This window comes from Protopterus annectens, chromosome 9.part0, assembly GCF_019279795.1.
Source record: "Protopterus annectens isolate FY-2018-M chromosome 9.part0, PAN1.0, whole genome shotgun sequence".
Classification (NCBI taxonomy): Eukaryota; Metazoa; Chordata; order Ceratodontiformes; family Protopteridae; genus Protopterus; species Protopterus annectens.
The window spans coordinates 10,452,672-10,468,844 of record NC_056743.1 but is presented as its reverse complement, the minus strand read 5'-3'; positions in this window follow the sequence as shown (position 1 = coordinate 10,468,844).

The window sequence follows — 16,173 nt, the reverse complement described above, 5'->3', positions numbered from 1 at the left end:
TCAGTCTGTCCTACATTTCAACTGGAAAATCAATCATTAGATTGAGAAGTTAGAAAGTAATGAGACAAATTTCAGTTTCAGACTTCTTAACCCTCAGAACATTCCGATGCAAAAAAAAACTCTTTTGATTCTATCAGCTGTGTTACATTCCAACACCTAAATATGTGAAGAGCACAATTAGAAAAACAACCTCACAAACACAAATATACTAAGCACTAAGGCAGATATGCACCCTGAGCATCAGAAGCAAAAGCTTATGTATCCCTCAATTCAAATGATAGAAAGCAAGGATATGGCACAGATATCACTTGTACAGGGTGTTTTGTGCATGTGGGGGGGGGGGGCAGGAAGCCTAGGCTGGCAGAAAAGGTAAGAAACAGACAGACATTTGGCTAAAATAACAAATGACCAGTGTGACAGAATGAGCTTGACACCTCACAAATGAACACTGTAACTGGAGTGTGAGAGTGTGTGAAGAGTGTGAGAGTGTGGGAGTATGTGAAGAGTGTGGGAGTGAGTGTCTGTCTGTCTGTCTGTCTGGGCCCTTCAGTTGAACTTGTTGTGTGAGTGTATGCATGAACACAGCCAAGCTGTGTGATAGCACTATGTCTGGGTATGTCAGACAAGTCTGAGTTGTGTATGGTAGAGGTGGCAGGTCATTGTCATTCCTAAGAGACCTGGTTCTTCCTGGAGTTGCACTGGCATGTCCATGCCCCCTCCTTCAAATGCACTTCTGCTGCCTGAATGTGACTGATGTCTTCTAGATGATGTCTCCTCTGAGGACAGCCAGGACCACAGCCCCATGGTCTGCTACATCTGGGAATGGACACCTCAACCAGTAATGGAACAGTGGAAGTAGACCCACTATTGGTGTGTGATCTGGCACGGCCACATCAGTTAACATCAGATGATGTTGTTGACCTATGCCTTCATGGATGCCATCTCACTCACAGCAGATATTCCATCAATGACACCACCCATCCCAGTGTGTCATTGATCTGACCAAAGAATCAGCAACATGATGGAGGCAGTCACACACGTCAGCCTGTGCAACATCTATAACCCTAAACATCTCTCTGGACTACCTGTTGGAACATGCCTGCACCTCCATGATGGACCTAAACATACGTTGAGTGGCATGGGAAGACAAACCTGCATTGGGTGGAGGATGGGCAGCAGGCCCCCTACGAGTACCCCTAACAACTCTCCTGTGTGGCATCTTGCCCCCACACTTTGGTTACAGCCATAGCCAACAGGTACTGAAGCCACAGTAACTCCACTAGCCTAATTTAGAATATCACCCAATATTTGACTGCTCATTGGAATGTGTTGGCATAGGCCTACTGGCTGTGTCTGATGGAATTATAGGTGATGGCTGAATGTCAACCTCAGTGTCATTCAACCTCTGCACCCACGCTCGTGCTTTTGTTTGCCTATCATCATCATCAGAGTCTGCTGATGCACTAACATCAGGTAGTAGGAGTCCCACACTTCCACTCTCAGGATCACCTGTGATAATAAGCAACAAACACAGGAAAGCAATTAAAACCTACACTGCTATAGTCCAATATATTCTAACAACCTAACAGTGGTACCACTATTACAGACAGTACAGCAATACACACAACACTCCTGACACCCACATCAGAAAATAAGTATTTCTTTTAACTCCTATGACAAAAAATGTTTAGCTTACCTTGTGTAGATGCTTGTCTGCTTGCTGTGTGTGATGGTCCTGGAAAAAGTTAAGTAAAAGTTAAGGCCACCAGCATCACAATGAAGATCAACACAGGGGAGTTTAAAAAATTGCAGTTAAAAATGTTAAACAGAAAATTGTATTTGCTGTTAATATTTTAATATCTATTTTCTGTCAGTATTTTACTATCCAAGATGTATTTAACAATTGATAATAGTTAAGCCTACCTGGAAGCTCTCCCTGGGACATACTTGTCCTGTCTGAAACAGCAGCACCAACATTAATCACATGCTGTTGTGCACTTCCCTGTAAGCTGTCTGGATCTCTGACAGTGGACAGGAACTCTTCATTTGGTGTCAGGGTTGGCTCTGCAGCAGGTTCCCCACCTGTAGCCATATGGTCCCAGGCCACTCCAACTGCTCTCCTAAATCTGATGAAATCATGTCAGTGGCCCTATGGCACACCTGGTCGTATGTCCTACTGTGCCTTCCCACTGCATTAACATCAGCTGCTATCTGCTTCTAAATTTGCATTCTGCCAGACATACAGTGGATATAAAAAGTGTACACACCCCTGTTAAAATTCCAGGTTTATGTGATATAAAAAATGAGACCACAATAAATAATTTCAAAATTTTTCCCACCGTTAATGTAACCTATAACCTGTACAGTTCAATTGAAAAACAAGCAAATATGTTAGGGGAAAAATATAAAAAATAAAAGTACAATAAGCTGGTTGCATAAGTGTGTACACCCTTAAACTAATACTTTTTTGAAGCACCTCCCTGCATTCATAGGTTCATAGGTTCATACTAGGCTGTTCTTTCAGTCAGGCAGCATAGGACAGATTTTGAGACCGGCCTCTCCAGCTGCTGCAAGTGTCGGGTCAGATACATTCGAATGGGAGACTATGACCTCTCTTGATCTAGATGAAATCCCCCATCATGATAAGGTGGACAATGTAGTCTTCCTAACTACTACTTAGCTACATGGGTGTCGGAATGACAGACTACTATCAACCTGGTCCCCCAGGTCCTGAATAACTCTTCTGTGCTCAGTGGATTGTATCCATTTTGTGAGACCTTCTTGAAGGATATCTGTGTCAGATGTGGACACCACTTGTGACAGGCTTTGAGTCTGACACTGACCCTGTGGGTTCTGTCACTCAGCCAGTTTGCAACCCATCTTGTGGTCAACAGTTTTAAAGGCATGATCTCTGCTTTGACAAAGCCAAACTGTGTCTGCAAATTCTATGTCTTTATTTATGAGGTCCATTATGATCTCTCCATGGCTTTGCAGATAAGGCTTTTGATTAAACAGCTGTCCTAGCTGTGGGTTTAATTCCTCATTGAGTTTGGAGATGTTTGGGGCACTGAACCTGTCAGCCAGTATGTTGGCAATGTTAATCTTCACATCATTTACTTATAGTGATCAAGGGTGTCTTTTTTTTTATTTTTTGCTCTCTATCTTGGTAGCTTCCTCCTTTCCTCCTTTTTGTTTTATGGCTGGGGTGGCCCACCAGAGAGACGCTGACCTTTGGCTTGGTACAAGTCTTTTTTTTTTTTTTTGGATTGCCTTTATCATGCCATCCTGCAGTGCTGGTAGAAGGCATTTGTAAGTGATTCTCCTGGGGGTGGGATGGTGTTAGTTGTTCCATGCATTTTGAGTTAATTCCAGGAACTTTTTGGGCTAGGGTGTTTTGGGCTTGAGTAGTGTTCCCAGTCTATATTAGGGTAATTGAAGTCACCTAGTATGATGGTGTTTGTGATACATTATCCCTCCTCTAGTTTTTTGGAAGAGGCCATGTGAGTTCCTGAGTTTGTGAGGGTGGCCTGTAACATGCTACAATTTGTCCTTGATGAATATGGATACCCCTCCTTTCTTGGTATTGTCCAGATTTTGGGGCCGTAAAACCTGATGCGCTGGGGTGCTCTCAGGAGCCTTGAACCAGGTTTCTGTCACAGCACAGACATCGATGTTCTCCATACTGAGAAGGGCCGCATTTTGAGATTTAGACTTCTGGCATTGAGCAGCATTACCCTTAGTTTTTTTTTTGTGTTCTAGGGTGGTAGGTTTAGAATTTGAGCCTTATCCGAATCCAGGGGTGACAGGTGCAATGACTTGTCCAGCATGTCATCCCAGGCAGACAGACACTGGATCCTTTGAATGACACCAGTGTTTAAGCCAAATTGTTAAAGCTGATCATCTTATCTCTGTATTGTGGCATCATTCTTGGTGAAGGTAGACTGCTCAAGGTCAGTCAGGGTCATACTGTCTGGGCTACATAATCAGAGAGCTCCTCAATGTCTCTTTCTCAGGTCGTTTACACCAGCGTGGACAATGACTGAGTCATATTTGTACCTGCTGTTGAGAGACCTACTGTGACCTTCTCCTTACTGTCACCAATGACTAGTGTGTCTGGCATTGTGTTTGGCCTTAAGGGCTGTGACTGTTTGACAGTGTTTATGTGTATGATTTGAGGTTGTAATGGTAATATGTGAGACTGGGTCTATAGTGTGTGTGGTAACCTTCTCCCTGACCTGGTCTTGCCAGTCCTATGTTGAGAGCTCAGCCTCCAGTTTGGCCGTATAGTTGCATCTCGCATGTATTTGTGTTTTGTGGGAGGAGGTACATGAGGCAATTGTAACATTGCCTCAATATTACCAGCTGAGCAGGAGAGGACACTAGCAACTGATCCCTCGACATGCTAGATGGAATAGACAAAAACTTTAAAATTGCCTTTTTGGGTACTATCTATGACAAGAGTGCCATATCAAGGTAATAAGTACTGTAGGAGCAAGTGCTACGTTTAACAGATAGAGAATAGTCTACTTGGAGTCAAGTAGAGATGATCTTTTAATTATAGGATACGCTGATTAGATCAGTAGTATAGTTCGAGGAAGGTAGTTTTAAGGGAAAATTTGTAGAGTGGACTTGAATAGTTTAAACCTGCTCCGGGCGCTGCCCTAGTGTGCAACAGTAGCAAGCTTTATAGCAGGGGGCTGGAAAAGACAGGAAATGACCCAAAATGGCCAACAAATGTGGGTTTTCCTCTGGGTGCTTCGGTTTCCTCCCACATTTGAAAGGCATGCATCTGGAGCTTTTCTCCCCAGGCCTCCAGTGAAAATTAGTTCATTCCAAGTTGGACTTTCCCAGTAAATACATTTTAAATAAATAAAATATTTTGCCCTCGTCCATGGCTCTAGTGACCTTCTTGAAGAAGTTCCCCAGGTTTAGTAGGCATTAACTGCCGTTGACAAACCAAACAGGGATGGGTCCATTTTTTTTAAATATTTCCTATGTCTTTATCAGGTCCGTGATAATTCTTTCCATGACTTTGCATGTAAGATTAGACAAACTTATGTGTCTGTAGTTCCCTGGATCATTTGATGGTCCATCTTTGTGAAGTAGGGTGACAGTTGCTGTCTTTAATTCCCCAGGGACGAGGCTGACTGGAGGCTGTGGTTGAACAAAGATTCTAGTGGGCCTTACAGATCATGTTTGAAGCTGTTTAGAAAGCATCCATGGATATTATCAGGGTCCACTGATGCAGTGTTTTTAAATTTGAAAAGTCTGGTGAGGACCTGTTCTTTAGTGATAGTTCTAAGAGGAAATGTTACAGGGTATTTGATGGGGAGTACCCGATCATCTCAGAGCCATAAGGATTCTGTCTTTTGCTTTGCACCTTATTGTTCTTGCTAACACTTTTGAGTAAAGGTACCATCCAACACTCTCTTATCTTGGACTTTGGTAACTACTTTAGCCAATTAAATGTTTCTGTCAAGACTTTCATCTCTATACTTACAGGTTGAGATGTATGCCTTCAGTTATAACTGCAGTGTCATGAAATCACAAGAAATTAATATTTTTGCATGTGTATTCATATTGACTAAGAAGTTGTTTTTTTTTTCTAATTACAATAAACTCTCAGTTAACTGGAACTCAAGCAACCAGCACTCTCAAGCAACTGGCAAAAAATATCGGAGAAATACAGTACAATTTTCATGCGTTGCACTTTCTGTTCCCCCCTCCCCCTGCAGAAACATATCTTACATTTTTAGAGTTTTAAAAAGGAAGATAGGAATAAAGTCCTCTCCCAACCTGAGAACATGTTAAACCAAACAAATAGTATAGGGTACAGTATTAGTCAGGCCTATTTTTAATAGTAACTCTCAAGCAACCAGAATTTACAGTTATCCGGCATCTACCAATCCCCATGGGTGCAGGTTAACAGAGTTTACTGTAGAACTAGCCAGTAGAAGTTTAACTGAGATTTGTGCATACATACTGTACATAAGTAAACAGGCACACACATTCCATGTGAAACTGTGATTTCATTTATTTAAAAAATAAACAAGCAGACACACAGGTGTCATGTGAAGACATGGTTTTATTTATTTCACTAGTTCACCACTAATGACTTATCTAGGCAGACATAGCTATTTTTGAAACAGTATAAATTGCAACTGAGAGCAAATGTAACATTTTGTTGCCAACGGAGAATTTGCTGATCAGTCATGACAATGCAAGATGCCTGTAATATTAGTTTACACCTAAAAAAACAAATAAAAATTAATGCATCCTTGTATATGTAACATAGCCAGTCGATTAAACAGTTTATATATGTTTACACATTTTACATACATGTATGTACATGCAAATATTTTAGACATGGGTAATAATACCCTTCTAGCTTGCAAATGTACCAGAACAGTCATTTCAGTGAAAAAGACATTCTTAAAAAATTGTAAAGTAGCGCATACGTTATTATAATTTGAACTTTTTACTCCTTTTCATATTGATATTTAAGTGGAGACCTTAAGAAGTGAGTAGTTAGAGACAACTACCTCCAGGAATGTTTACAATCTGTGTAGGACTAGGAGACGATACAGGAATGAGAGATGTAGTAACTTGTTCTCTGTAACGGTAGCTGACACATGGAATGACATTTCTAATATTTTAATGTTTTGTAATAACTGAAACTTTCAGATCCATGCATGCCCTTGGTATATTTTTGCTGTGCTGTTTCCAATATACTTATGCTAATTGTATTATAAGATTTTTAATTATTATTCCATACTCTAATTTGGGTCTGGTGTAACTTACAATTCATCACTTCATCATTTCTGATTTCCCATTTTTTTTTTTTGTTTTTACAGCCTATAGTTTTAAAAATGATCATTAACCAATTTACTGGTATGATCATAAAAAAAACTCAGAGCGGGATCTACCCATATACCCAGGCTATTAAATAAATCCACATTTTAAATTACAGTGTGCTCTATTAAATATTCGTTCTTAAATCTATGTCTCTGAAATCTTATAGACTTTGCTGTTCATAGGTTCATAGATTAGTACTAAGCTAACTGCCCTTGCGAGCCATTTTAAGCCTAGCCAATTATCCCTTGTGAGATTCAAACCCTGCACCTTGCGTTTGTAAGGCAAACACTGTAGCCATTAGGCCACCCTCCCAACCCTTACATTTATCAGCATATTACCCTCCTGTGCCCAAATGGTTTGAAGTACTCAGGTTATTGTGTCCTATGCGTGACAGATGTAACCTGTTTACCTATTTAAAGTTACCGACATGCAGACAATAGAGCACCACAAATGAAAAAGACAGAGCAGAAAGACGTGATGTAAAAAGTTATGGGCCTGAGTGAAAGCTCTATAGGACACCCTGACTGTAACCTAGAGATTCACCTGTCCAGTTAATGTGTCTTTGTCATGTCCTATTTGTAAGCCATGTGGCTATCTATCTTATCAAAATTACATCAGTAAATAGTTGTAATGTACTGACCATTGTTTTATGTATGATTTTATCAAAGATTGATATTAAGGCTGTATAAATTACACCACAGCACCACTTGTCATTTATAACTTTTATTGTATTACTACAGAACATCATGTTACAGGTAGTTATAGATCTATTTTCAACATATGAATGCTTATATGTAGTTTCAAGTCCAAGTCTTCTCAATTCTGATGATACGTTATGCAAATAACCTTCTCCATTGTTTTTCCTCTAAAAGAAGGTTACTGGCTAAAGCTCTTGCCACCCCTATAGTGCCCTTTTTAGGCAAGGTTCAAAGGACAAAACCACCATAACAGATACAAGCATGCAAAATCTGAAGGTAATGCTACTCAGTCCTAGAAGTCTAAACCTCAAAATTCACTCTCTCGAGGCACTCCTGAAAATGGAGAACATCGATATCTGTGCAGTAACTGAGACCTGGTTCAAGGCTCCAGGGAGCAGCCCTGCAATACCAGGCTACAACTCACTTTTCAGCCACCAAACCAAGACTGAAACACACAAGGTGGAGGAGTGTCCATATTCACCAAGGATATACACACCTCCAGGCTAGTTGCCCAACACAGTGCATCTGAAATTCTCTAGGTGCAACTGACACTAGGTAAGACTGCACTCCAAATTGTAGCTTGCTACAGATCCCCCACCATGCCCCAAGATTTGCACTGCACCTTTCTAAACATACTGGAAAATGTTAAGATACAAACAAACACCCTAATACTGGGTGATTTCAACTACCCTGCCATTAACTGGGAAAACTACTCTGGTACCATCACCTTTTCCCAACGGTTCTTGGAATTCATAAATTCAAACGCCCTGGATCAACTAATCCATTGTCCCACCAGGGGCTCCAAAATCCTAGACCTGGTCATTACCAACATGGGAGATAGATGCTCCACACCACTGGTCTCCCCCTCATTGGTCAGGTCTGACCATAAGCAAATCACCCTTGACATCCACATCCCACCCCTACCCCCTAGTAAGGAAACCTCCGTAAAAAACTTCTCCAAAGCCAACTTCATGCTAGTCAAGTCAGAAGTGATGAACTTCATGACACCCATGCACATGGGAGCTGAAGGTTCGACTGCTGAATCCTACACTAAGGCACTGTAAGAGCACATCCACTTGTGCATGAATCATGCCATCCCAAATAGAACCAAGATGCTCTCCTCCAAAAAAGGAAGAGAATCTGGTGGTCCCCTGCCATAAAGAAGCTATACAACAGAAGGAAGAAACTGTTGCAGAAAAGAGGAAAATCCCAGGATGCAAAAACCTCTCTTACCAGCCTCATTAAGAAGCTGAGATCCATCATAAAATCCTCCAAAGCTAGTTAAGAAAATAAAATTGCCAAAGATTCCAATGACAACCACAAGGGATTCTATAGATATGTCAAGAATCTAAATGGCAATGCTCAGATCTGCTCTGAGCTAGAACAGAATGGCATTAAATATACTGATCCCAGGGATATAGCCATTACCCTGGCAGATCGATTTAGTGCCAACTTTACCCCCTCTCACCCCCTAAAGGGCCCATCTCAATACCAAAAGATTTCCAAATTCCAGTAATCACGGCCACACAGGTAGAAACCGCACTCTCCAAAGCTAATATTACAGCATCCATGGGACCAGATGACATCTCGGGCTGTGTACCACATGAACTACAAAATGAACTGGCACCTCACCTAAGTGTCATGTTTAGTCATAGCAACACCTCAGGCTTCGTGCCCACTGAGTGGCACACAGCTACAGTTATCCCACTCCACAAGGGGGGGATCCACCTTGGATCCCAGGAATTATTTTCCCATCAGTCTGACGAGCCTGGTCTGCAAGGGCTTGGAATGAATTATCATGGAACTTATAAACAAAGACATTGGCAACCTTCAAATACTGGACCCCACCCAGTTTGGGTACGGGAAGGGCTGATTGTGTCTCCTTAACCTGAGTGACTTCTTCAAATCAGTCTCCAAAGCTGTGGACGAGGGTAAGGCAGTCCACACAGCTTATCTGGACCTCGCCAAGGCCTTCGACACCATCCCCCACTCTGGAATCATAGATAAACTTACTAAGCTGGGCATAAATCCCTACGTCACTCGATGGGTTGCCAACTGGCTTACTGACAGAACCGAGACTGTAAAAGTAGCAGACTCCAAATCCAGCTCCAGACAAGTGACAAGTGGAGTACCTCGGGATTAAGTCCTGGGACCGCTCTTGTTTGACATTTACTTCTCTGAAGTACAGGCCAACACTAACAAAGTTCGCAGATGACTGCAAACTGGGAGCCATTATTGAATCCCCAAATGATGTGGATATTCTACAAAAGGGCCTTACAGAAACAGATGCTTGGTGCCAAAGCCATGGGATCAAGCTTAATGCCAAGAAATGTATAGTTATCCCTTTGGGAAAAAGCATGTACCCATGAATTACCACATAAGTGGCAATACACTAAACACATGAAAGTGTGAGGAGAGACTTAGGGACACAGGTGGACAGTGGTCTCACCTTCGATAACCACTTTGTCACAATAGTCAAAAAATCCTTCTATGTGGCACACCTCATCACTAAGGGCCTTTCATCCAGAAAAAAGGAGGTCATTGTCCCACTGTACTCATCCCTCATTGAACCCATTATGGAGTACAACACCCTGTTTGGTATGTACCTTACAAGACAATTGCAACAGCTGGAAAGGCTGCAGAAATACCTCACTAAAAGAATCACAGGCCTAAAGCAGATGCCCTCTGCTTACTGTCTAAAAACCTCCAGCTGAACTCTGTGGCATATTGTCTACTCAGAGGCAAGCTCTGCTTAACATACAAGGCCATGTCAAACCCCGAGCTGTTGGACACGCTCCACTTAAAGAAATCTCAATCCCTCAGAGCCACACGCTCCAGGGATCTAAACTTTGTCATCACAATTAACAAAACATGCTGGAGGGAAAGGTTTCTGACCCAGAGACTCCCCATACTCTGGAATAGACTGCCTATACATGTCAAGCAGAGCGCCTCCTTGGCCCTATTCAAGAGGAACCTTGACAATTGGATGGAAGATAGGAAATTCACCCCGGGGATCATGTCAGTTGCCCTGCTAGACAGGGGTCCAGGGAAGTAAATATTGTGGGAAGAAATATCCAGAGAATTGTTATGGCTAGGCTTGTATAGGCCCTAGGGGCCGATAGCCTAGTACCAACCTATGAAGAAAGTAAAGTTATGGGTCTCTGTGACTCTGGGTCTGTCCAGTTCCCCTATCCATTAAATACGTTTTTCTAAGCTGAATTTAGATGTGAGTCTCTCAATAGTCATACACAAAATGTATGACACAAATAATACCTTGTGTTACAATTGAGTAGTATAATGCTAAGTGTCCTGTACTCTAGAAATTTAAACTTGTCTTATATCACAGTTTGTTTCTAATTACACAAAGTGTCGTATATTCTAGATTTCTAGTTATGTCTCACTCTTAAGATTATATTCTATTGTGCATTTGGCTGTATTGATCTACTGTTCTTGTTGTATGTATTGTTTTTAAGTGGAGCTTTTCTCCCTGGGCCTCTGCTGAAAATGGAATTAAGCCCGGTCGGACTTTCCCAGTTAACAAATGTTAAATAAAATAAAAATAAAATAAAATATGGATTGCACATGTGCATGTCTCCAATCTTAAGTTATGGGTCTCTGTGACTCTGGGTTTGACCTTTTCCCCTGTCTCTTAAATATGGGTTGAACAAGTGCATATGTCCAATGTTAAGTTATGGGTCTCTGTGACTCTGGGTTTGTCCTGTTCCCCTGTTCCTTAAATATGGGTTGCACACGTGCACATCTCCAATCTTGAGTAATCTTCTCATACTTTAATGATCTGTTGAATAACAAATACAATAATACTGTAATTTCATGTCAAAGTGTTCTCAGGTCATTGTTTCTAATTCTGTTTCATTCCTGTACTTTGTGTTCATTGTGCGTATTTAATTTCTCAATACAATTTAATTTAATTTCAGCATCAAAGTTAACGGGATATTAGCACAATTTTTCACTACCTTTGTGCAACCAAAACTGTTTTGAATAACATTTTGTAAATGTATTTAATGTATTTATAATCTGTTGTATTGGAGAATACATTTTACATTCTACACAATTTGTTAGTTTGTAGGTTTTCAGTTCTACCACATCTTTTGTGTGTGTGCGTAGATATATATATATATATATATATATATATATATATATATATATATATATATTTACAGCTGTATATGATGATTTTCTATTAGGGCAATGTGTTTATATAATTTTTTCCAAAATTTTCTGGATCTTGTCTCACACAATGTTTAATTTGTCTCTCCAGTTTTATTTGTTTGGTCTTTAAAGTTATAGTTCTAGTTTGCTCTCTCTTCCATTTCTTTTATGTTTATCATTGTGCTTGAATTCCACTTCTGCATTTTGTCAAACTGTTTGACATTCCTTCAGAAAGAGGTATAATACTTTATTCTGTTTTACATATTCTGTTTGTATCTTGTACCATGGAGGTCATATTGTGACTGAAAAAGAGTCCGTCAGCCAGTCCACTTACATGGTTACCAAACTGAAATTAATATGTAAACAAAGAGTTGAATAATGGGAATAAATTAAATTATTTCATACAGAGATTGTTTCATTCATGGTACCTTAGAGAGTACCATACAAATCTATTTGTTGTTTTACTTTTTTATTAAAATGCACAATTAAGTGTATGTTTACAGGTACCGTGTAATCTGTCTACATTGTTGGTACTGTTACAGGACATAAAACACAGTAGGCAGGGATTCAGAAATTAAAAATAGCACACTCTCTAATGCTAAACTTTGCAGTAAGTGTTGTCATGCAGGCATATACTGCTCAACCTCTTACAGCAAGAAATCTGGACAAAGCCATAAGTAATGGAGTGGAGTGTTTCTCCCCGGGCCTCCGCTGAAAACAGGATCTGTGGAACCTAGTCGGACTTTCCTGGTCAACAAATGTTAAATAAAAAAAAATAATAAAAAATGGGGGAACAAAGGCCCATAACTAGGGAATTCTTTTTTAAATATTGCTTTTACAAACTTAGAAAATTGATAGAATTTTTATAAGGGAATAAAGTCTGAAACTCGAATTTGTCATTTTCTGACTTCAGTCATCAGTGATTTGCCAGAAAACCACAATTTTATGAGAAACCGGGCCAAAATCTGGACATTCTGCAAAAAGCTGTATAGTTGAGAGGTATGCATGGAGGGCATATCCAATTCTCAGATATTTGTAGCACAATCATATGAGTGTGAAAATGTGTGTGGTCATTAATATGTACTTTTTATAAGCACTATATTTGTGGGTAAACATGTTTTTTTTTTATTATTTTGGTATGTGTGAATATGGATGTTGGTATCAACCATGTCTGTTAATTATAAGATGTATACATATGTGAATAAACTGCCTGTGTGCATGCATACACATAGGCCTGTGCAAGCTCATTACTCAGGCAAAAAAGCTTAACGATTGGCATATATACATGCATGTATACATACACATATGTATGTATGTGTATCTAATTATATATGGAGATACACATGTAAATATGCAGGTACAGAGTCACAGATCCTGTTTTACATTTGCCGTTACTACTTTAGATGATTTTCGTGGTGATAATGATAATCACCACTGGGTCTGTTCGATGTTTTGTGTTCTGAACAAACTCACTGATGATTACATACCAACAAAGGTACGGAATCTAAGTCCAAGGCAGTCATTGTTCCACTGTATTTGGCATTCATCAGACCTATCATTGAGTACAGTGCCACCTTTGGTATGTACCTAACCAGGCATATCCAACAACTGGAACATCCACAGAGGTTCCACACTAAAAGAATACAGGGCATAAATAATATGTCCTATACAGACTGCCTCAAGGCCCTATCCTTGTATTCTGTCTCCTACGGGCTTTTGAGGAGAGGTCTATGCCTGGCAGACAGGGCATTGTCAGACCCACTCTGATGGACAAAACAAACAGTATCAGAATTACCCATTCTAAAGACTTAAACCTTGTCTGTGATATAAATCGGACCTGATGGTAAGAGAGGTATGTATCCTAGAGACTACCCCATCTATGGAACATCCATGTAAAGCTGAGTTCCTCCCTAATCCAGTTGAAGTGCAACTTGGGCAATTGGATGGGAAACCGGCAATTCATCCCTGGTTTGGCACCTATGTCTCTGATGCAAACGGGTAACCTGTAAATGGTTCATCTCCCAGGCCCATGCTTACACTTATCAAGGGTATTAGAACTCGTCAGAGATTTGGAATGCATGGCTAGGTTTAAAAAGGCCCTTGATCATTAGCTTAGTAAACACCTATGAACCTATTATTCATTGTAGAGACACACACACATATATATATATATATATATATATATATATATATATATATATATGTGTGTGTGTGTGTGTGTGTGTGTGTGTGTGTGTGTGTGTGTGTGTGTGTGTGTGTGTGTGTGTGTGTGTGTGTGTGTGTGTGTGTGTGTAGGCTAGTCATCACCCAGATGTACTAAAAGTATAATCCCACATTGTAGGATAACAGCAGAACTTCATTCAGCAAATCTAATTTCTCATGAGTGGGGTAAGGAGAATACAAAAGGAGTTTGTGTAATCTGACCTGCAGTATGCTAAAAAGGCTCTTTGAAAACCTTGTCTGTAGGTGAACATGTGATTTAGAGTACTAAAATGTAAACAAACTCCTGTAGCAAAAAATTGAGATAGTGCCCCTTTAAGTTTTACCTCCTTCTAAATCCTTTCCTGCCTCCTGCCAAGGAGGGTATCATATAACTGATTTGTTTGCAGTTAAAAGCATTCTCTAGAGTCTCCTTGCTCCTTTATCTGTTTAAAAACTTTCATTTAGTGGGTCACTGCTGTTTTTCTGCTGTGATAAACATTTATGTAGTGTTTCCTGCCTAAAATAGTGTAGCTAGTAGCTGTAGCATAGTTTCCCACCCTCCCTATTGGTGTCTTGTTCTTATACTTGGTGGCTTTGCAGTTGCCAGCCCCTACTTCAAATTTGATCTGGGACATACCTCTCAAACCCTTGGAGCAAGATATCTGTACAAAGCTATGTGTAAAAGGAGGACAAAGCCTCAAAAAATAGGGACATTTTTTAATATTGCTCTTACAAACTCAGAACGTTGATATGATAACAGGTTTTGCATTAGTATGAATTTTCTGAAGGGTATGAAGTCCGAAACACAAATGACTGTCATTTTGTAACTTCAGTCTTTAATGATGTGCCACTAATTTGCCAGAACACCACAATTTTATGAAAAACAGACCAAAGATATGAGGCGAAAATCTGTACAGTTGAGAGGAATGACTGTGACACTCCTCCCAGTGTAGTGTCATTAGCTCAGTCTACCTAATACAGAGAGAACATTTGAGAAGGCCAACCCCCTTAGTTTCTTAACCTTGGATTATCTTATCTTCCTCCTTTCTCCCTTTCCACTTTACCTAAAAAAAAAAAAAAAAAACTTAATTCAGCAGCTTGCTGCTTTTACATTGTTTTTCCTCCTCCAACTCTATTACTTCAACTTGTTTTTTCTGCTACTTGTTCTCTAAAGTGTTCAATTGCATAGTCTCAGCTGCATTTATTACTGTTGTTTTTAGTCTGTTTAAATTTTAAGTGTTATTTAAGCTCTGTGGATCCAGTTTTGCTGTCCTGCAGAGAGACTACAAGAGCAACAGGAAGGAGAAAGAGATGCTCTAAGTGCCTCCATTTTGATTTTTTCATAATTTACTGCTTTCTGCCTTGTTTTTTGTTGTTTTTAATTTATCTGCATTTATTTAAACTGTAGTTGTCTTAATATTGCTGTACACTCAAGTGTGCTAGCTTGTACTGCATTTAAAGTGTTTTTGCTACTGTTTTAACTGCTTTTCTGCAAAAAAAAAAGTTCTAAGCTTACTTTCTGTCTTTCCTGTAACTAGTCTAGTCCAGATACAGATTTGCTGTATCCAGTACTGTTTTGTAAGTTTCTGAGCCCCCCCAAGACCTTTCTGTGTTGGAGGGAAGCCACCTAGCTTATCAGTGGGAGTGGTAAGCACTAGGTAGACTATCTACCACAAAAGGAGTGGTTTCTGGCCCAGAAATTGTAGTTTATTGGCCGTTTGGGCAGTTTTTCTGTCTCTTTCAACTTTCTGGTTTAAAAGCCTGTGTTTGCGCACCGCTCAGCTGAGGTAAATTATTACCAGTGCCAGAAAGTCTGCTCTTCAATTTTTCCCTTAGAACATACTTGTTCTTTTACTTCTTGCACTTCAGTTAGCTTAATCGGCTAGCACTTTAACAGGCTTTTGTAGCATTTATTGTAGCACACTTCAGTGCTATTAGCACTAGCTGTTCCTACGCAGTAATCACACCAGTAATTATTAGTTATGACCACCCCTCCTGGTATGATTGTAAGGCAATTTTCTGTGCTTTCTCCTGCTAACCTGGTGCACTTGGGCATTCTGAGACAGTGTGACAACTGTCTTATGTACACAGACAATCCTCTCCTCTTACCTACCAACACTCATACATGTGAGAGATGCACTTATATCACCAAACTGGTGCATGCTCCAATCAAGACTGGACTAGCTGGTCAAGCGGAGAAGTTCAACACCTGCAACTCACTACATAGAACACACAGCCCTCCAAAACA